Raw genomic sequence first — 21,438 nt, forward strand, 5'->3', positions numbered from 1 at the left:
ATAATATTTCAAGACTCAGAAAACTGGCTTTCTTTTTTTAAATTCGTATTTTACTTGCCTTGTCTCAATAAACATCCCAAGTGTGGGTTTAGCAAATTGCTGTGGTTCAGGCAAATTTTGTGTTTATACCTCTTTTTTGGTTAATTTCTCTGCTAAGTTCCCTTGAAAATGGTTTTTCTAAGAATGATTATGACTATTTTCAGTGTTATCTTTATACATTTGATTTACATCACATCCCATGCTGAAGGTTTTTTCTGGTTTCTCTATTTGAACTGTGGCTCTTCCTTGCCTTTAAACAAGAACTATCTTGCTACCATCCTAGGGTACAGAAAACTAGGATAATGGCCCCTGGTCTGCCCTGCCCTGAGCTGTGGTTTTAAGCAGGATAACAGATATTTATATTTCAGAATGGTGTACTTCCACACTTGACCTTGTCCATTGGGTCCCCCAAAGGCCTTGTGTTAAGGGTTTGGACAATGTGTGTGTTTGCGGATAGGCCTGGGGGGAGGGAGAAGGGAGGCGGGGAGAGCAGGAAGCCCTATCGGAGGGGTAAGTTTATCCTTACAGGTTCATGCACATATAATTCAGTCCACCATTGAGATTGGGCTTAGTGTAACTCTCTGGCCCTGTTGACCATTGAAAGGGTAAGTGTAATAATACAAGATCTTTGTTTGGGCACAGAGTCCCCTGTTTACTGAGCATTTCTAAGTTTGCAGAGTAAAGAACATACTATCAAGTGGGGCAGAATTTCTTTTTGAAAAAAAAAAAGTGATAATTTCTGTTGAAAAATAATTTCCAAGTAGACCAGATTCTTAGTGTTTGCTGCTCAGAATGTTCTCTCCTTACCATCAATCTATATCAGAAACCAAATTATCATCAGAAGATTATTTATTTAGTGCCCAGGGAATCGGGGCAAGCTGACTTAGCTAGATGTTGGTGCTGTCAAAGGAGAACCTGGTGCATCCATGTCTGCTCTGGGGATTGACTTGTTGCTGAAATCAAATACTTGTATTCAATAGTTAGAGCATTTTTCTCCCTGGACACACAAAAAAAGTTTGTCTGTTTGGATACTCCCTTGACAGATGCAGAATATCTGTGCATGGCAGTTTTATGACTATAAAGATGTATTATCAATTAGCTTTCATACGGAGTTTGAGAGATATATACTTTTACAGCAGGAGGAAACTAGTATTTGCAGTGCATTCTTCCCTACATGTTGATTAGTCTCTCCCTTTTCTGGATTATTTTTGTTGTTGATGTGTTGATGAGTAATGAAATTTGTTATTAAATTTTTCTGAAACCCAAGCAAAATGAATTGTCACCTCTTTAAATTCTTTTTTTCCATTTCCATTTCAGTCTTCTGTTCAATGAAATGTGATTTAACTGTGTTCACACTAATTTTTGTGGCTTTCTTTTGATAAGCTGTAATGACAATCCAGACATAATGACATGGATTCATAAAACAAAATTTTTAGTTTTTACTTTCTTTTATCATTTAAAATGAGTTAAATGGATTCTCTTTTTGATACTAGAAAAACGGAATTTAGGCAAGAACATATAAAAGCAACAACATTTAAAATATTTTATAAATCAGAAATCCATTCAAACTGACTTGGACAGTGATTCCTTATAATCAGTTACTATTTAACATCATCAATCTTTGCCTCTTGTTAAGCTGGTCCTTGTAATCTACAGCCGAAAATTGGAAGTATTAAATCGCACCATGTAACCTATGAAAATTCAATAAATTCTGGTTGATCTTCTTCCAAGATAAAGGTTAAATCTTTATGTTATGAATGTCACAACTTGTGAATGTCTATAAATGTATATTACACATACATGATTATGTTTGTTTAGGTGGATATGGTTATAATCGGGGAAGAATTAAGATATCAGTAACACCCTGGAATTGCTTTTCAACTATTTTTAAATTGCTGATAGATGTCACAGATGTATTTGTTCAATGTTGAAAGGGGAAAAATTAGTGTCTGGGGAAGAAGGCCATAGTATAGGCTGTGCATTGGCAGGCAACATTATGCTTCCAGCTGGGCATTTGACTGTGAATTCAGTTTTAATCTTCTTTACTGTGTTTTCTTAAACCCCAGAAATGACTCATGCCTATTAAAAATTAAAACAGATAAACATATAAAGCAAAATACAAAACTGCCCCCCTTCTCACCCATGTTTACAGTTACCTACTATTACCAGTCTAATGTGTTCTGTGCATATAGAAACATAAATGATATACGTATTCACATTTTTATCAGAAAATGAATTCAGTCCATTGTTCTGCTTTGCAACTTTTGTTTCACTTACCGTTTATCTTTCCAGTGCACCTCTTTCCTCATTTAACTTTGTTCATGCTGTCTTTCTCTGTAGATGATCTACACTTTTAGCTAGTCATATCACTCAGCCTTTCCCTTTAGGGCTTCTAGGTTTGGGCTCATGCTGAGGCAGACTTTTCCCACCCCGGGGTTTTAAAATAATTTTTGATATTTTCTTCAAGCTTTTAAAAATGGATGTGTGTGTGTGTGTGTGTGTGTGTTTAATCTTTCTGGCATATACTTTTGTGAATGGTATGACGTGGAAAAGTAATTTTACTTCTTTTTCCCAGCCCCAGACATTGAATATACCATACTTTACTCCACTTTTTGGCAGAACTTTTCATAGTTATTAGTCATAGGTTATTTACAAAATGTTATTCTTCTCGTAAATGGAAACATTATTGCTCTTTGCTATCTTTGAGGTATGGTACACTGAGGACTGTTGGTGAAGTCTTCTATCACAGAACCATCTTTTTTTTTTTTTTTTTAAAGATTTTATTTATTTATTTGAGACAGAGAATGAGAGAGAGAGAGCACATGAGAGGGGGGAGGGTCAGAGGGAGAAGCAGGCTCCCTGCCGAGCAGGGAGCCCGATGCGGGACTCGATCCCGGGACTCCAGGATCATGACCTGAGCCGAAGGCAGTCGCTTAACCAACTGAGCCACCCAGGCGCCCTATCACAGAACCATCTTTATCAAAGATGAAATTAATAGTATTGGGTTGCGATATTAGTAATTCATTGTGCTATGAGTCTATTATGAAGACATTTAAAACACCAGAAGAATAAATACAATACACTTTGGGCTGTGAGAATGCCACAATTTTTAAAAGCAATCTAGCAGATGACGTCGTGAGTATGACAACACTTCACTCAAAACAATCTTAACATTGTCCCGGGACACATGACAGTGAATGAACTAATCAGTGTATTTGAGAATTTGAAAATCTGCTAGCTAATTCAATCTCCCAAGCAGGAGAGTTATTATATATTGTTATATGTGCCTTGGAACCAAAGATAAGACACTGGTCTTTTTGAAACATGGAATGAACTGTTAGATCTAGAGCGCTTGAACACTATGAATTAAGACATTTCAGTGGACACTAACAAGATAAAGTGATATTCTTATTAAAAAAACCCGAAGAGATAGAGATTTAAACTTACAAAACACACTTGAGTACAAAATAAGAAATAATATAATAAAAAATGAAATAAGTATCAGTGGGACATTGACATTGAGATAATATTAGGTCACAGTCCAGCTTTTTCTTGCCCAACTTCTGGGTTCTATTTGTTTATATATTTTATAATTTGTTAGTATTTTGATTTTACATTTATTGTTAGTATTTGTTTGTAATTCTCTTTTATGTACTATCTTTAACAGGTTTTGGTTTTAGGGTTGCTAGCTTTATAAAATTCATTAGTGAACTTTCAATTTTTTTATTCTTTTCTAAAAGGTAGAGCTTGAATAACATGGGTATTATCTCTTCTTTAAAGGTTAGATAGAACTGAACTGTGAAATCATTTGAACCTGGTTCCTTGTTTAGTGGTAGGTCTATAAACACATTTCCAATCCTATCTCTAGTAATTTGTCTACTCAAATCCTCTATTTCTTGAGTTAATGTTGGTAACTTCTATTAGGAAATCATCCATTACCTCTAGAGTTTTTAATTTGATGTCATAGATTTGAACATAAAATTATAATTCTTTCAATCACATCTATTTATGTAGTTAAACCCTTTATAATTCACAATTTGTATACTTTTGCTTTCCCTCTGTTTTCACTTAGTTGTACTCATGAAGAGTGTTTTATTGGTCTTTTCAAAGAACCAGCTTTGAATTTATCACTTTTACAATTGTTTGTCTTGGTCATTATTTTTATCTTTAATTTTCCTAATTTCTTCTATTTTTGGATATGTTCTGTTGTATTTATCTTTATCTAATTCTTCAAGAAGAGTACTTATTTCCTTTATTTATGGTCTTCTTGAACAATAATGGTAATTAAGACCTTATTTTTCTCTGAGAACAGCTTTTGTCATGCCCCATAGGCTTTGATATGATGTATTCTCTTTTTCTTTTCTTTCCAGATAGCTTGCAACTTTAGTTTTAATTTTCTATTTGACCCAGTGGTTATTTTAGAGAACAATACTATATTATCACGCAGTTAAATTTTATGGTGATCTTTTATTATTTATTTCTAATTTTGTTAAGAGAGTGTGCCTATAAATTTTCTAATTTTTAAAAATATATTTCCTTCTTCATTTACTCTGAGTTTTTAAATTTGAAAATTGTGTTTTTCTGGGCGCCTGGGTGGCTCAGCTCAGTTGGTTAAGCGACTGCCTTCGGCTCAGGTCATGATCCTGGAGGCCGGGATCGAGTCCCGCATCGGGCTCCCTGCTCGGCAGGGAGTCTGCTTCTCCCTCTGACCCTCCTCCCTCTCATGCTCTCTGTCTCTCATTCTCTCTCTCAAAATAAATAAATAAAAAAAATCTTTAAAAAAAAATTTGAAAATTGTGTTTTTCAATCCCCAAAATTATTTTTCTTGCTTTAATTATAGTCCTTTCAGTGCTATCATTATTTATTTTGCTAAAGATTATACCTGACTCCTTCAATAGTTCTATTTCGGTGGGAGATAATATAAATTTTTTGGTGCACAGACAATGGATATGAATAGTCACTTATGGAAGTGATACAAGGGATTGGGGAAATTCAGAGAATGAAAAACTCCAAGGAAGGTGTTCTGGGAGCTATCCCTTGGAGGCAGGACTGGGCTTTGACTGAAATTTGATCGAAATCAATTTTATGATTCTGTGTCTATTCTTCACCATATCCACATTTTCCTCAAACACTGCTTCTTAGACATACCTAGTGATGCCTATCTAATACTACATTAACAATTTTTCAGAAAGTGTCTTGAGATTGTTACCCATAATTTATCTGTTCTCTTACTCTGTCTCCCCAACCGCTTGCAGATCTGTAATGTATCAAATTAGCAGTGTTTCAACTATTGTGTGTTGATTACTTCAGTTGTAGTGCTCAGAATTTAGTGTCTAGGTGAAAGCAGAGTGCAAGCAAGTAAGTTGTGTAGAGACCATGGCTTGACCAATAGCTGGTACCATTTCCCAATGTGCTCACCCTGCTTATATCTCCAAGGGAAACCTCTAAAGAGTGAGAAAGAAGAAAACATACAATTATTTACTAAGGGATGGGGTGACAGACATTGAAAACTATTGAACATTTCTGAGTACTTTCTCACTGGAATCCTGGAAAGAGAGTGCCATTTCCTCCTTCCCTTGAAGATGGTTTCTTATTTGTTCTCAAAGTAGAGATTTAATATTGCACTGGGGATTATACATATATACATATTGACATGTATGCATAAATGGTAGAATATTATATTTTAGATATAAATGTATGGTCTTGTTTTTCTCTTCCACAGTATTTCTTACTTTTCCATTTTCCTCATTCCTTTCTTCAGGAAAGATTTATGGAAGGGATTTGGTAGCCCAAACATATGAAAATATCATACTAGGTTTGGTTGGTGCTCTGCACTAAGATGTATCTGGTTACAGTTTTATTTCTATTCAGCGTGCTGAAGACTCAGTGTGTTCAATATGAGTATTCATGTCTTCCTTCAGTTGCGCCACAATCTCCTCAAGTATTTGCCTTTTCCTCATTCGCTCTAGTCTCTCTTTATGGAAAAGCTTCCAGGCATATTTTAATATTTTCCATTCTTTCTGCCATGTAGTCTAACTTCTCATTCATACTTTGCACCACTTCATCTTTTTGGGCTCCATTCTTGGTAATTTTTTGAGATTTATGTTTGAATGTCTCAATTATCTCCTTGCTTTTGAGTTTACTTCTGCTAGGGCCATACACATTTCACCAGTTCCAGATTACTTTTATGCTAATTTATATCCTTTGGGTTATCAAACATGTAGGAAGTGTGAATTCAACCCCACACCTATGGGTGGAGTTGGCCTGGGTTCTGATTGCTCCCAGGGGGCTCTTTATTCACATCCTCACATAAAAGATAAGCAAAACAGTATTTTTGCTTTGAGGAAAGGTTTTCTAGTCATCATTTCATGTCCTGGTTGTGCTTCTGTGGGGCCTGGGTTTAGACAGGAGCTAAGTACCACCTTCCCATCTTCCACTGCCTAGAAGCATTGCCTTCAGTCACTAGGTAGGATTAAAACCCTGGCCTCCAGCCCTTAAAACCAATAACCGTCTGTTTGTCTTTATCTCCTGCTCATTGTTGTTAGTTCCTTCTTTGATTCTTGGGGATTTCCATTTCATGATTATGAGCTTGACTATTTTACTACTTTTAGAGGGGGTGCATATTCTATCATTTCTGTGAGAGTTTCAGGTGGGAAGAGGAAAGCTTTCCAAGTCAGTTCAGTCTGCCACTGACTGGAAGCTCCTCAGAAGTTTTGTTGGATTGGATTGTGTAGGTGACTTATGGTCATGTCTCTTAAGAGACATTTGGGGGTGGGGGATGGCTGCTTTATATTACTTCTAGCCAGGATAGTATAGGGTCTTACCAAGCTTTCTATATCCCAGCATAGCAATGGCAGGAAGCAGCAGAGAAAGTCTTGATCAATGAAGCACGTAGAGAACCACCATGTCTGAAGGGGCCACAAGGAAGGAATGAGAATGGTGAATTTTGTAGATGATACCAGAACCATATGGACTCCTTCCTTCCAACACTCTAAGGCACTCAATAAGCATCCTTGAACTTAGACACAACCATGGAGAAAATAGTAGATCTTGAACTCATACCATTTCGGTCACCCCCATGTAGTGAGACTACAAAATGGAAATTATGAGTATTGTTATAGAAAATAAAAGTTGGATGTCTTAAACACTTGAATTTGTGGACTGAGATTTATTCCAATTACATAAAAATATATACACGTATATGTACATACAGATTTGTGTATGGATAGTAAAACAGCTGGAAGGATATGCCACAGTGCATTAGCTATGGCATTCTGTAGCAGTGAGATTACAAGATATTTATATTGTCTTTTTTGCCTAGTTAACTATATTCCTTATTTCAGCTCAAATTTCATTTCCTTAGGGAATTTTTCCTGTCCCTTATCTACTGCCTCAGAGTGTGTCTTGATCTTCTGGTATATACTCTTGTATGTCTGTGTTCTAGTCCTTCTCTGTACTTACATGAAATTTTAATTATACATACACTTGTGTGATTTCTTGGTTAATGTATATCCTCCCCTAGTCTGTGAGCTTCATGAGTGCAAAGACCTAGTCTGTTTTTCTCACCATTGTATTCTCATTAACTTGCATAGGCACTCAATAAAGACTTATTAAATGAATCGATGAATACATTTCTGCATTGTTTGAATATTTTTATAATGACTGTACGAATTTCATTATTAAAAGAAAATAAAAATCATCCTATTTAGAAAAAAATATAAACAGACCTTCTATTTAGTCTGATTCCTAATATTTTTGAGGGTCATACTTACCATCAAGAATATGTTGGTAAGGGCGCCTGGGTGGCTCAGTTGGTTAAGCGACTGCCTTCGGCTCAGGTCATGATCCTGGAGTCCCGGGATCGAGTCCCGCCTCGGGCTCCCTGCTCGGCGGGGAGTCTGCTTCTTCCTCTGACCCTCCCGCCTCTCATGTGCTCTCTCTCATTCTCTCTCTCTCAAATAAATAAATAAAATCTTTAAAAAAAAAAAAAGAATATGTTGGTAATTATATCCTCTCTCTCCTGAAAAATCCACATACACCCTCCCTTCACTCCTAACACATAATCTTGCATATACTTTCCAGGTATTTTTTACGTGACCAGAGAACACTTGGTCTAGGTTAATCAGTATGGTCAGTGGGTGAGAATTCCTTGGATGCTGGCCTAAGCCTGGCTGAGGGGCCACCAGGGAGGTGGTGGAATGGCAGGCAGCAACCTTGCGGCAAGGCTAGGTTCCTCCTGGGTTCTCTGGAGTTTGGGGATGAGACACTCACCAAGCTGCACTCCTCAGGCCAGGTAGGAGGCAGCAGAAATGATTCAGGGCAGCTTCTATTCAGGCATCATGAATAAAGAATGAGAACAAGTCGGTCTGGGGTGGCTCTCCCCACAGCAGTCACTTCTCTGGGCTTCATGGAAGCCCTCAGCTGCAGAGGTCTAGGAGGGATCTCATTCCGGTTTCCATTGGTAGGAACAATACTCCCATCTATGCTGGGACTGGAATTATCTCTATGGGAAACTGGGCCAAAGGCCTTTACTCAGGTTACCACCTTGGTCACCTGTCCATATATATCCTTGGAGCGAGCAACAGAGTCAGGTGCCGGAATGCAAAGAATGAGAGACTCTGGAAGGGGTCAGGAGACAGCACCTTCCCTCACTCTTGACAGAACAGGGAGGATCAGACCATCTCTGCATCCCTCACATTCCACACACTCATCTGTCTCAGCCTCACAGCTCTTCCCTTTGCCCAGAGTTGAATCTCATTGTTCAGAAGGATTCAGTCTAAAAACGTATTAAATATCTTAGCATGTTTGGGGCACCTGGGTGGCTCAGTCGTTAAGCGTCTGCCTTCGGCTCAGGTCGTGATCCCAGGGTCCTGGGATCGAGCCCCACATTGGGCTCCCTGCTCCGTGGGAAGCCTGCTTCTCCCTCTCCCTCTGCCCCTCCTTGTGTTCCCTCTCTCACTGTGTCTCTCTCTATCAAATAAATAAAATCTTAAAAAATATATCTTAGCATGTTTGTTAACACTTCTTCCACAGAAAAATGATACAATTGTAAAACTTAATTGGACTAAGGCACTTGAAATGGTGCCTCCCTCTTAGGTTGGAAAAGTTTTTTGTGACAGATTTTTCCTCATATTGATTCCTCGTTAATTTTTCAGTGAAAATAATTTCATTGCCTTTTTTCTGATGGTGAAAATGATTGCATGCCGATGCTTATTTTTAAAGGCTGAAACAGTACTGGAAAATATGAGGAAGTAAGTAAAAATCTCATGTTCACTCCCTGCCTCTATTGTTGACCTCCTGCCCACTCTCTAGCCCCAATCCCTGCCCACTCCACCCCCATTTTGGTGGATGGACACGGTTACTAGGGAAATGGAAGATAGTACTGCTTGTGGGATTGAAGGTGGAGGGAGGGGCCTGGGGCCTGGGGATCAGGCCAGCCCTGAGAACGGTATCAATGAGTCTGAAGACATTTGAAAACTGTTACCCAGAGTCAGGAAAAGCGGGCACTGTGACCAGCATCCTGAATGATTAATACCTTTTAATAACATTATATAATTCCTTTTACAAAACTCTTGCACACTGTGGCAGATGATGTTAGTGCTCTTCAATATCCACGCTGTCTGCTTCCTCCTGGGCACCCAGCTAGATGACAATGATCAGTGTCCCTTATGAATGAGTGTGGCCATAAGACTGAATTTAGTCCAATGAATTGCAAGAGTGATGTATATCATTTCCAGATTTTCCCTCGTAAAACTCCATGCCTGATCTGTGCTCTTTTTTCCTATCTACCAGTTGAATGGAGAGAACTCTTGAGTATCTAGTGTAGAGTGGAGTACAACATTGAATGAGCACGGGACCCTGAAGGGCCACGTGCAGCAGAATCTCTCTGCTGACCTGGAACATTAACCTGAGACTCTTTTGTGAGTGGGAAATAATTTTTTTTTAAAGTCATACTATTTTTGAGTCTTTTGTTACAACAGTTTTAGCTTTTTATGCTACTACAACATTAATAGATTTCTTTCCTTCCTTTTTTTTTTTTTTTGGACTTCAGATGATGAGGATTATAACTCTATTCCTTTCTTCATATCATACCATCTGCATTGGTCTAATCAAAACCTTTCCCTCTTTTCTTTATTCATTCATTTACTACTTTGTTTCTTCTCATCTCTATTCCTCACTTCCATTCTTCTCCCCAGAGGCTACTGTTCTAATATATTTGATGTGTATATTTTTGTTTGAGTTCTTTTTAAACTTACATTATTTTGTATGCATGAATTTTTGTGTATTTTTATTTTGGGGGGCAATACTTGATATACACCATACATTTATTAGTAAATATCCCTCTAAAATCAGCAACAATATTAAAAAAAATCATTGCACTACTTGGTCAAGCAGAACTAGCAACTTTCATTTTTAAAAAAGTACAAATCTGTTATAAATTTCAATCACTATACACATATATAATACAACATACTAGTTATGTTAAATGTTACAAGCCAATGTGAATCCAGTGGAATGGAAAAAAAAACTACACATCTAAGCTTTAAGAACCATTTTTTTTCTCTCTATATTAACATTTTCTCAAATACATATATGGGAAAAATGAGGTAACTGTAAAATGTGCAAGGAACAGAGACCCCCACCTCCAAATTACATCATAGAACACAGATGCTGGGCCCAGCTAGAGCTGGGGGCTGGGGGCTGGTGCCCACTGTCAGACCCGAGGCCAGAAGTTGGTAAATAAATGAGTAAACAATGACAAGCCCCCACCACAGGAAATCATTGGTAACATGATGGCATCTATAGCAAGGTCGGCAAATCACAAACATCCTAAATAATTGTTTTATAAATTGTTTTTGGATGATTTTTTTAAAAATGGTGTTTCCCTCCCCTCCCCACCCCCATAGCTGCTCATTGGAATCATTGCTTCAGCCGAGGCACAATCCGTGAGCCTGTTTCCGCCTGCCCCAGGAACTTTAAGGATTCTGACAACCTTTTGTTGGGGGTGGGAAAAGGTCGGGGGGGGGAGAGGGTGCTTCCCTGTGCAAAACACGTGGGGTTCCAACACTGCTATAAATATAGAAACGTCGCCTGGAGTTACATACAGTGAGACTTTGGGTTCTCCATGGGGGTAGGGCCAGGCTGATGGGGCCCCATGGCAGGCTGAGGGGAGGCAGGGAGCCAGGGCCGCCTTGGGGAGAAGAGGGTGGTTGGAGCATCCCTGAGGCTGCAGGCGCCAAGGGCTGCCTGCTAGGATGTGCCGGCCCCACACGTGGTTCATTCAGGGCAGCACCCCCAGCTGGGGGTTGGACAGGAACCAAGCAGGGAGAAGGTGGGAGCCCAGCCAGACCCTATGGTGGGCCTCCACCAGACCTTGGAGGGCAGGGCTCAGGCTGGGAGGGGGCTCCACGCCCTCCCTGGTCGCTGTCCTCCGGGGACTTCCTTGGAGGAGACTCGCCCAGTCAGATGCCAGACGGGCCCTGGCTGGAGGGAGAAATGCCCTGAAAAGCATATGGTCCCGGAAGGCTCTGGGGACGTGTGCAGTACAGTGCATGGAATTATCAATCAGCTGAACACAAACCCCCGCCCCCGCCCCCGAACTCCACCCGTGACCGCCAGCTGCCCAGCCCAGCCCCAGCCCCAGCCGCACAGGTGCATGCAGACCAGGCGGGCACCACCAGACCATTCCCTCCTCCCGGGCACTTGGCCCTGGTTGGTCCCTATATCCCCCCTTTAAACCAAAAGAAAACAAATTGGTGAAAAAATCCACACCCACAAATCCTACCCTCGATTTTGGGCCAAATGAATAAACAATAACTGCTGCTCCTCACGTTCATGCAAAACAACAGAGAGGAGAGATGGGGCGTGGGTCTGGCCCCCATCACTGCCAGGGAGGGATGGCCACCAGGAACACAGGAGGTCACTCTCCCCTGCATGGCCCAGGCCCTCTCAGGATACATGCCACCCCAGCTCAGGGCCTGTCTCCCGTCTGTTCAGGAGGCTGGCTCTGATTTTTTAATTTAGATAATGGTATGGTGCTATGGTTCTCATTGTCTTCCCCCCCCCAGCAGTATCAGTGTTCTGGAATATATATAAAATAAATGGAATGGTTGGGCCACCGAGAATATGTATAGTTAATTTGATTAAGTACTGTCAGATTGTTTTTTGGAATAGCAGCTCCAGTCTAAAATCCAATTGGCTGTGTGTGTTGAAGTTCCTGTATCTCTGGACCCTTGCTAACAATTGGCTTGTCCCAGCTTTCTAATTGCTGGCCTAATAGGTGTAAATATATTTGTAATTGTATTTTAATTGATAATTATCTGACTAATAATAAGTTTGAACATCTCTTCATGTATTTCTGAGCATTTTAGTATTCCTCTTCTCTGAGTATACTTTTTACATATTTTGCAAATTTAGGGTGGTGTGTTCCTGTCCTTTTCGATTTGCAGTACTTTATGCATGCTAGACATTAATTCTTTGTTAGTTTAACATATTGCAAATATGTTTTTTCTATCTGTTATCAATTAACTTTGTTCCTGGTGTCCTTTATTGAATAAAAATTCTCATTTTTTATGTAATCAAATCTATTAATCTTTTTTGCTTTATGGTATGTAGTTCTGAGGTTTTGTTTAAGCCATTGTTATCCAATTGTAGGCCACAAAGATGTTCTTCTCTATTATGTTCTAGTAACTTCATAATTTTAACTTCGATATTTAGGTCTTTCATCCTCTGGTGTCTAGATTTATATATGGTGCTAGGCAGGGGTCCAGTTTTATTTTTCTCCAAACAGTGAGCCAGTCTTCCTGATACTTTATACTAAACTGTGCATCCTTTCTCCATCGATTTGTGGTGCCAATTTTATAGTATATTAGGTTTCTGTATTATATCTGTCTCTAGGTCTTTCCATTTATCTATTTATCTCTTCCATATTGTTTTTATTATTAAGGTATGGCAGGGATAGCTGATACTCACCAAATGATCTTTGTACTTCCTTACTTTCCCTGCCTGCCTTGCATTTGGATTGGGGCCACATGACTAGACCTGGACAGGGTACTATAAGCAAAAGTAATGTGAATGACTTCTGGGCCAAGGTAGTTTAAACACCTGTAAAAAAAAGACCATGTATTAAGATGAAGGAGCCACAAGATGGACCAAGCCTTGGATCAGTGAGTAAGTATATGGAAGACTGCAGAGCTGCCCAAAACTTATTAAATTTTATATAAACAAGAAATAAACCTGTGTTTATTTCACTGAGATTCTGGGGTTCATTTGTTAATGCAGCATAGCTTATCGTTACCCTGACTAATATATATGGTTTTGTAGTATATCCTACTATCTGGGAGAATAAGTATCTCCTCTTTATCCTTATTTCTCAAAACCGACATAACATTTTTGAAGTTTAAAACTTCCATATAATGTGTCAATTAAGCTTTGGTAGATTTTCTTTTTGATGTTAAGCCAATTTTGCTTTCCAATATTGATTGTGACATATTTTACTACATTGCTGGATTCTACTTGCTGGTATTTTGTTCTAAATTTCCACATATATGTTTATAAGTGAGACATCTATAATTTTCCTTTTTCATACTGCCTTTTTCTGGTTCTGATAAAAAGGTTAGTACTAGTCTTGTAAAATGCATTGGATAGTAATACTTCTTTCTGTTCTCTGGAAGAGTTTGTATAACATTTGAATTATCTATTCCATCTGGGCTTTTTTGGGGAGGTAGAGGGACTTTTAAACTACTTTTTATTTCCTCAGTGGTTATAGGACACTTTGGGTTTTTCTTTATGAGTAAGTTTTGGTAAGTTCTATTTTTCAAGGAATTCATCAATTTCATCCATGTTTTCAAATTTATTATCATAAAGTTAGTCATAGTATTATCTTTAAAAATCTCTGCTTATGCATTATTATTGTTTATTTATACTTTTTTCTTGATTAGTCTCACCAAAGGTTTGCCTTTTTTATTTTTATTTTTTTTAAAGATTTTATTTATTTATTTGAGAGAGAGAATGAGAGAGAGAGAGCACATGAGAGGGGGGAGGGTCAGAGGGAGAAGCAGACTCCCTGCCGAGCAGGGAGCCCGATGCAGGACTCGATCCTGGGACTCCAGGATCATGACCTGAGCCGAAGGCAGTCGCTTAACCAACTGAGCCACCCAGGCGCCCCTTGCCTTTTTTATTATACCATACAAAAGAACAACTTTTGTCTCTGTTAATACTGCCTAATGTATTTTTGCTTTCTATTTTATCTATCTTTTGCTCTTGTCTTTTTCATCTGTTTTTAAGTTTATTCTCTTAGTCTTTTTCTAGCCTAATTTGGATGCTTAGCTTATTGATGTTTAGTCTTTTTTTAGTCTAACATAAGATTTTAAAATAATAATAGCTCTTCTGAGAGATAATTTATATACAAAACAATTCACTATTTAACACGTATGATTCAACATTTTTTAGTAAGTTCACAGGGTTGTGCAACCATCACCATGATAAATTTTAAAACATTTTTGTCACCCCCCCAAAAAACCCTGTACACGTTAGCTGTCACTCTCCATTTCTCCTCCACTGCCCCTCCACCCCTCATCAACCACAATTCTACTTTCTGTCTTTATAGATTTGCCTATGCTAAACATCTCCTATAACATAAAAATTTAAGACCATAAATTTCCCTTGATATACTGTTTTTACTGAATTCCACAAATTTGATCTTCTGTACTTTAATTAATATTCGGTTCTCAGTATTTAAACATTTACATTATGTTTCCTTTTTTAACTCATGAATTATTTAGAAGCATGTTTTAAAATTTCCAAACATATGGGTTTTTTAAATGTTATCTTGTTGTTATTGATTTCTATCCTAATTGCATTTGGTCAGATAAGATGGTCTTTATGACACTGATTCTTAGAAATTTGTTGAGACTTGCTTTATGGCCAAGTACATGGTTAATTATTATAAATGTTCTATGTAGCTTAAGAAGAAAGTGTATTCTCCTATCATTGGGTGCAGGATTCTATATGTCCATTAAATCAACTTGTTGACTGCACTGTTCACTATTCTATATCTACAATTTTTTTTCCCTTGTCCTTTGAATACTTTAGAGAAGTATGTTGAATTTTCCCATGTGATTGTTGGTTTGTTCATTTCTTTTTATAGTTCTGTAACATTTTTCTTTACATATTTTGAGGTTATTTTATTAAATGCCCATACATTTAGAATTATTTTTTTGGTGAATTGAACCTTTTACCATCATTCAAAAACCTTTTATCTTGAAATAATAATAGATTTACAGGGAGTTGCAAAGATAGTACAGAGAGGTCTTCCATACCTTTCACACAGTTTCCCCCAATGGTTACACCTTACATAACTATAGTGTGAAAACAAAATTAGGAAACTGACATCAGTACAATGTGTGTGCACAGTTTTACACGGTTTTATCACACCACTGCAATCAAGATACAGAATTATTCCATCACCGCAAAGATCTCTTTTGTGCTACCTCTTTCTAGTCACACACACTCTTCACCCCACCAGACCTTAATGCCTGGCAACCACTAATCTGTTCTCCATCTCTATAATTTTTTCATTTCAAGAATGTTGTATAAATGGAATCATATGGTATGTGACCTTTTGAGATTGGCTTTTTTTTCCCACTCAGTACAATGCCCTTGAGATTCATTCAAGTTGTGTTGTATGAATAGTTCTTTCCTTTTTATTGTCAAGTAGTATTTCATGATATAGATGTACAGTTTATTTAACCACCCACCAATTTTTATCTTTAATAATGCTTTTTGTCTTAAAATCTATTTTATCTCATATTAATTTGGCTATGCCAACTTCCTTTTGGTTAGTGCTTGTATAGTATATTTTTGTATCCTTTTACTTTCCAAGTTTCTGTATACTTATTCTTTAGCATGTGGCTGGATTTAAAAAACTGACAGTATCTTTTAACTACTAAGTTTAGCTCATTTTCACTTATTATGATTACTAATACATGAGAACTATTGAGCTTTCTATTTGTCTTGCTTTTTTGAAGCTCCACTTTTCTCATTTCTTACCTTCTTTCAGATTTTTTGTTAGTGCATTTTTTTTCTTTACTGCCTTAGCATTATACACTCTCTATTATTTTAGTGGTCACTTCTGAAACTTTATCATTCATATCTAATTTAAGTCTAGAGTTAATCAGTATATAAATAATAGGTGACAGTCCCAATTGCAATTAATATGGACTGGTATAAACTTATGTTCTTAGGCACCCTCGAAATCTGTAATTCTCTTTTTGTTCTGATATTGCAGTATCACCATCAGACTTAAGGTGTTTTCATATTTCAAGGTGTGAGCCTCAATGAGAAATATGAGACAAATTGTTATTTATTTTCTTATAAGCAGGGCTTAGTGGGAACTATTTTTTAAAGGCCTAGAAAGGCTCAGGATTTTCGAGGTCACCTATTTTGGTTACCAATGTTCCCAGTTTCGCTCAGGAAATGTGGTAAAGTGGTGAATTCAACTGATACTACATTTAAGTAATAGACCAATTTCTAAACTCTTTCTTTCTTTCTTTCTTTCTTTCTTTCTTTCTTTCTTTCTTTCTTTCTTTCTTCTTCTTCTTCTTCTTCTTCTTCTTCTTCTTCTTCTTCTTCTTCTTCTTCTTCTTCTTCTTCTTCTTCTCCTTCCTTCCTTCCTTCCTTCCTTCCTTCCTTCCTTTCTCTGACAGAGAGAGACATAGCAAGAGAGGGAACACAAGCAGGGTGAGTGGGAGAGGGAGAAGCAGGCTTCCTGCCGAACAGGGAGCCCTACGCGCGGGGCTCGATCCCAGGACCCTGGGATCATGACCTGAGTCGAAGGCAGACACTTAACGACTGAGCCACCCAGGCGCCCCCTAAACTCATTCTTCAAGTTTTCTTGGTCCGACAGCTTTAAGTGGAAGGAGATTCTTGTAATAGAATTCTGTAATGGCTCTATTTTGTCTTTTACATTGAATCAGGCATTCCATAATTTAGTCTACTCATTGTTTTCACTGAAAGTTGCTCAGCATCCTTAGAAACAAATATCTGATCCCACCTAATTCCTTTTCTCTATGAAGTCATTCTATAGGAACAACTACCTTGCCATGTAGAACCTATCCTAAAAGGGAAAGCACTGAGTTAATTGTAGGCTATTGGTTTTCAACCCCAGATTGCGGAGGGAAGTCTCATTTGTACTATTCCCATCTCAACCCAAATATCCCATGTTTTCTTGAGACTCTGTTGTTTATTACCCTGTTTCTGGCTTACTTTTAGTCTGTAGCCACTTGCTTAAGCACCCAAAAGGAATATAAGGAAAGATACTCTGATATGTCTTACAAGTAGTGGAAAAATTGAATAACCTGACCTGATAAAAGGTGGAAACAAGTGCTAGAGCTGCTCTACCATTAAATAACAGCAATGTATTCTCGGTCCTTGCATTTATCAGTTCATATTATTAAAGAAAAGGAACATGATCACTTCACTTCACGATCCAATTGTTTACCCAGACCAATTAATTAGAGCAAGGAAGGCAGGACTAGTCAGGGCTTGTGAGGATTGTCCCACTTCACCCATGCTCTGGACACAAAATGTAAAAGGTAAAAACTACAGTACAGAATGTCTAAGGAATGTTTCACAGTCACATTTAGGAATAATAAAACAGTATATAGTTGGTACTTAATTCCTGGTACCTATTATTATTTTGTGACTATTAGTTATTATAAGTTAAATCTTTTCAAATAACTACTCTTCAGACTCAGCCACACCTGATCCATGTTGTTGATCTTTCACATGGAATGTGATTTAAGATGCAAAACCTCAGACTTCAGGAAATGAAATATTTGCCTATTGTGTGATTCTTAGCTCATTCATAATCCAGATTTACATGTCTCTGTGCAGGAATAGGTTTCATCTGAAGTGGATGGAAGTTTCCACTGTTAATCAGAGCAAAGGAAGCTGGGTAGTTTACCCTAATAGCTGGGATGGAGCCAAGAGATGCTGATGCATTCATCTTCAGTATATGAGCTCAGACACCACCTCTACCTCACCCAGAAGAAGACATTACTGTTCCAGGATTGACATCTTTTCAGATTCTCCTTACTAAGTGTTCAAACAATCTTCGGTCTAACCTCACCCAGGGTCACCTTGTTACTACAGCAATGATATTCTTTATTAAATGGCCATGGGTTTGTTGTCATATGAATTACACTGGTCATAGTAAAACCAAGGAAGATCAACCAAGTAAAAACCTGGAGTCCTCCATCATTTCTCTCCTAAAGGGAGAAAAAAAGCTATTCACCCATTATCATTATCACCACTGATTTCTTCAGAAAATCCTTGAAAATTCTGATTTTGCTTGAAAGCCCAAGTTTTATTGTTGGTGACAAATACAGTCAGTTGTTTTCCTTGAAGGTCCACACGTTGATTTTTTAAAAAGATTTATTTATTTATTTGAGAGAGAGAGAGAGAAAGAGAGAGAGGAGGGGGAGGAGCAGAGGGAGAGGGAGAAAAGAGAATCTCAAGCAGACTCCTTGCTGAGTGTAGAGCCCCATGTGGGCCTTGATCCCACAACCCTGAGATCATGACCTGAGCTGAAATCAAGAGTCAGACGCTTAACCGACCGAGCCACCCAGGTACCCCTCACACATTCATTTTTAAGAAAATTTCTGCCCAATATCCAAGTCTGAAAAAACAGAGTTTTTCTGCCAGTCATTCTTTCAAGTAAAAACGGTGCTCCATATAAATAAAGCAGCTCATTCAGGGTATAACTCAAATGACCATGCAAATATATTTTTTGGGACAACCATTGTTTTAAGCTATGCAACAGAAGTGCTTTGTGCACACTTCCCATTTTATCACACAGAATATTAAAAAGTGTGCACTCAAGACTTGGGATTTAATAAAGTTAATACTTTTATTATAAATAAGGACTCCTTTCACAACATTTTAAAATGAAACTAGATTTAAAAATTTTTTTGCATGTGTGGCTGTAAAAAAAGTCAATCACTACAAGTACAGTTTGGCTCTGCTAAGGCTGAGCAGTTTTACCCAACATTGCTTTTGCAGCATTAATGTAAATGTCAACCTAGTGAAAAATAGCAAATACCATGTTAGATTGTTTTGAAAATAATTTTGACCTTACCATTTCAGGGATCTGCAGTGGTCTGTGGATACACTGAGAACCAGCGATGTACAATATGATTCTGATTCTGTGTAAAAAATACACAGAGATGACGTGAACATCTGAAAGAATTTACCTGACTTTCAGTTGCAGGAGCCTTTTTAGACTGATGCCATGGACTCTTATATATGGCGAATGTTTTTTTTATGCCAATAAAATAGAAGCACGTCAGATTTTAATAGTTGCATAATATTTTACTGTGCGGACATACCATCTATTGTTTAGCCAGTTCCATAGTGTTAGACATTTAAGTTGCTTCTAATTTTTCTCTCTTAGAAACAGTGCTGAAATGAACATCCTTTGTGTATTTCTCTGTGTAAAATTATTTGATTATTTCCTTAGGAAAAAAATCCTACAGGTGGAATGCTTGTCTGAAAGTAGGTACATCTTTATAGCTTCTTTTTCCTTTTTTTGTTTGATTTCAAGTTTTTATTTAGATTCTAGTTAGTTAACATATATGGTAAAATTGGTTTCAGGTGTAGGATTTAGTGATTCATCACTTATATGTAACACCCAGTGCTCAACAAAACAAGTGCCCTCCTTAATACCCATCACCCATTTAGCCCATCCCCTACCACCTCGCTCCATCAACCCTCAGTTTGTTCTCTATAGTTAAGAGTTTGTTTTATGGTTTGCTTCTCTTTTTCTCCAACTATGTTCATCTGTTTTGTTTCTTAAATTCCACATATGAGTGAAATCATATGGTATTTGTTTTTCTCTGACTGACATATCATTTAGCATAATACACTCTAGCTCCATCCACATCATTGCAAATGGCAAGATTTCATTCTTTTTGATGGCTGAGTAATATTGTGTATATATATATATAGTTTCTTTATCCATTCATCAATGTTGATGGATATTTGGGCTCTTTCCATAGTTAGGCTATTGTAGATAATGCTGCTACAAATATCAAGGTGCATGTGACCCTTCAGATCAGTATTTTTGTTTTCTTTGGTTAAGTACCTAGTAGTGCAATTTCTGGGTCATAGGGTAGTTTTATTTTTAACTTTTTAAGGAACCTCCATACTGTTTTCCAGAGTGGCTGCACCAGAGTGCTTTCCTACCAATAGTGTAAGAGGGTTCCCCTTTCTCCTCATCCTCGCCAACATCCTTTGTTTCCTGTGTTGTTAATTTTAACCATTCTGACAGGTGTGAGGTGGTATCTCATTGTGGTTTTGATTTGTATTTCCCTGATGATAAATGATGTTGAGCATCTATCTTTTCATGCATCTGTTGCCCATCTGGATGTCTTCTTTGAAAAAAATGTCTATTCATGTTCTGCTCATTTCTTAACTGGATTATTTATTTTTGGGGTGTTAAGTTTGATAAGTGCTTTGCTAACCCTTTATCAGGTATATCATTTGCAAATATCTTCTCCCATTCTGTAGGTTTTTAGTTTTGTTGATTGTTTCCTTTGCTGTGCAGAAGCTTTTTATCTTGACAAAGTCCCAGTAGTTCATTTTTGCTTTTGTTTCCCTTGCCTCCCAAGATGTGTCTAGTAAGAAGTTGCTGTGGCCAAGGTCAAAGGGTTTGCTGCCTGTGTTCTTCTCTCTAATATCTTTATAGCTTCTTATGCAGATTACCACATTACCTTCCAGATAAATTGTACTAATATATAATACCCATCTGTCCCTTTTCTATGTGACCCCCTCCCAGGAGTCCCTATCTCTAATCTTGCCTCATGTTACCATACACTTGCCTAAAAATGAGTGTTCTGTGAGGGGTGTCAGAAAAGCAGGCTGGGTTTGAAAAATCTCTGGGACCTTCCCCATTTTCTACTTTCATTGCTTCAGTGGGTCAGGGAGGAGGACAAAGAAGATGCATCTGCTCTTAAATGAATTTAAGGGTGGGGGTGGGTTCCCATAAAGGCCTCACCACTCCCCCTCTTCTAAGAGAAGACAGACCTAGATCTCTAACCCTAGGGGGAAAAAAACCCCACTCTTTGCCCTGAATCATTCTTTCTGTCACAATGCTTTGTCTCATCATTAGAAATGATAAATCACTTTAGCATTTCATGGTCACCAGAACTGCCCAAGAAAGAGGGCTTTCTTTGTCAGGACCTGCACCAGATTGTATAATTTCCTTTTTTTTTTATTATTATGTTATGTTAATCACCATACATTACATCATTAGTTTTTGATGTAGTGTTGCATGATTCATTGTTTGCATATAACACCCAGTGCTCCATGCAGAACGTGCCCTCTTTAATACCCATCACC

General features: G+C 37.9%; 1 long non-coding RNA gene and 1 pseudogene across 2 annotated transcripts in view; one reads left to right on the forward strand and one right to left on the reverse strand.

Moving 5' to 3' along the window:
* LOC145717809 (delayed-rectifier potassium channel regulatory subunit KCNS3-like) overlaps positions 1-21,438 on the reverse strand; it is a 73,411-nt pseudogene that overhangs the window by 18,508 nt on the left and 33,465 nt on the right. The gene's annotated exons all lie outside the window — the stretch shown is intronic.
* Positions 7-7,658, forward strand: LOC145717807 (uncharacterized). Its single transcript, XR_014141243.1, has 2 exons — positions 7-2,774; positions 2,994-7,658. It is a non-coding gene; the product is annotated as an uncharacterized LOC145717807 (long non-coding RNA).

This window comes from Leptonychotes weddellii, chromosome X (assembly GCF_054177405.1).
Source record: "Leptonychotes weddellii isolate Sample4059 chromosome X, ASM5417740v2, whole genome shotgun sequence".
Taxonomy (NCBI): Eukaryota; Metazoa; Chordata; class Mammalia; order Carnivora; family Phocidae; genus Leptonychotes; species Leptonychotes weddellii.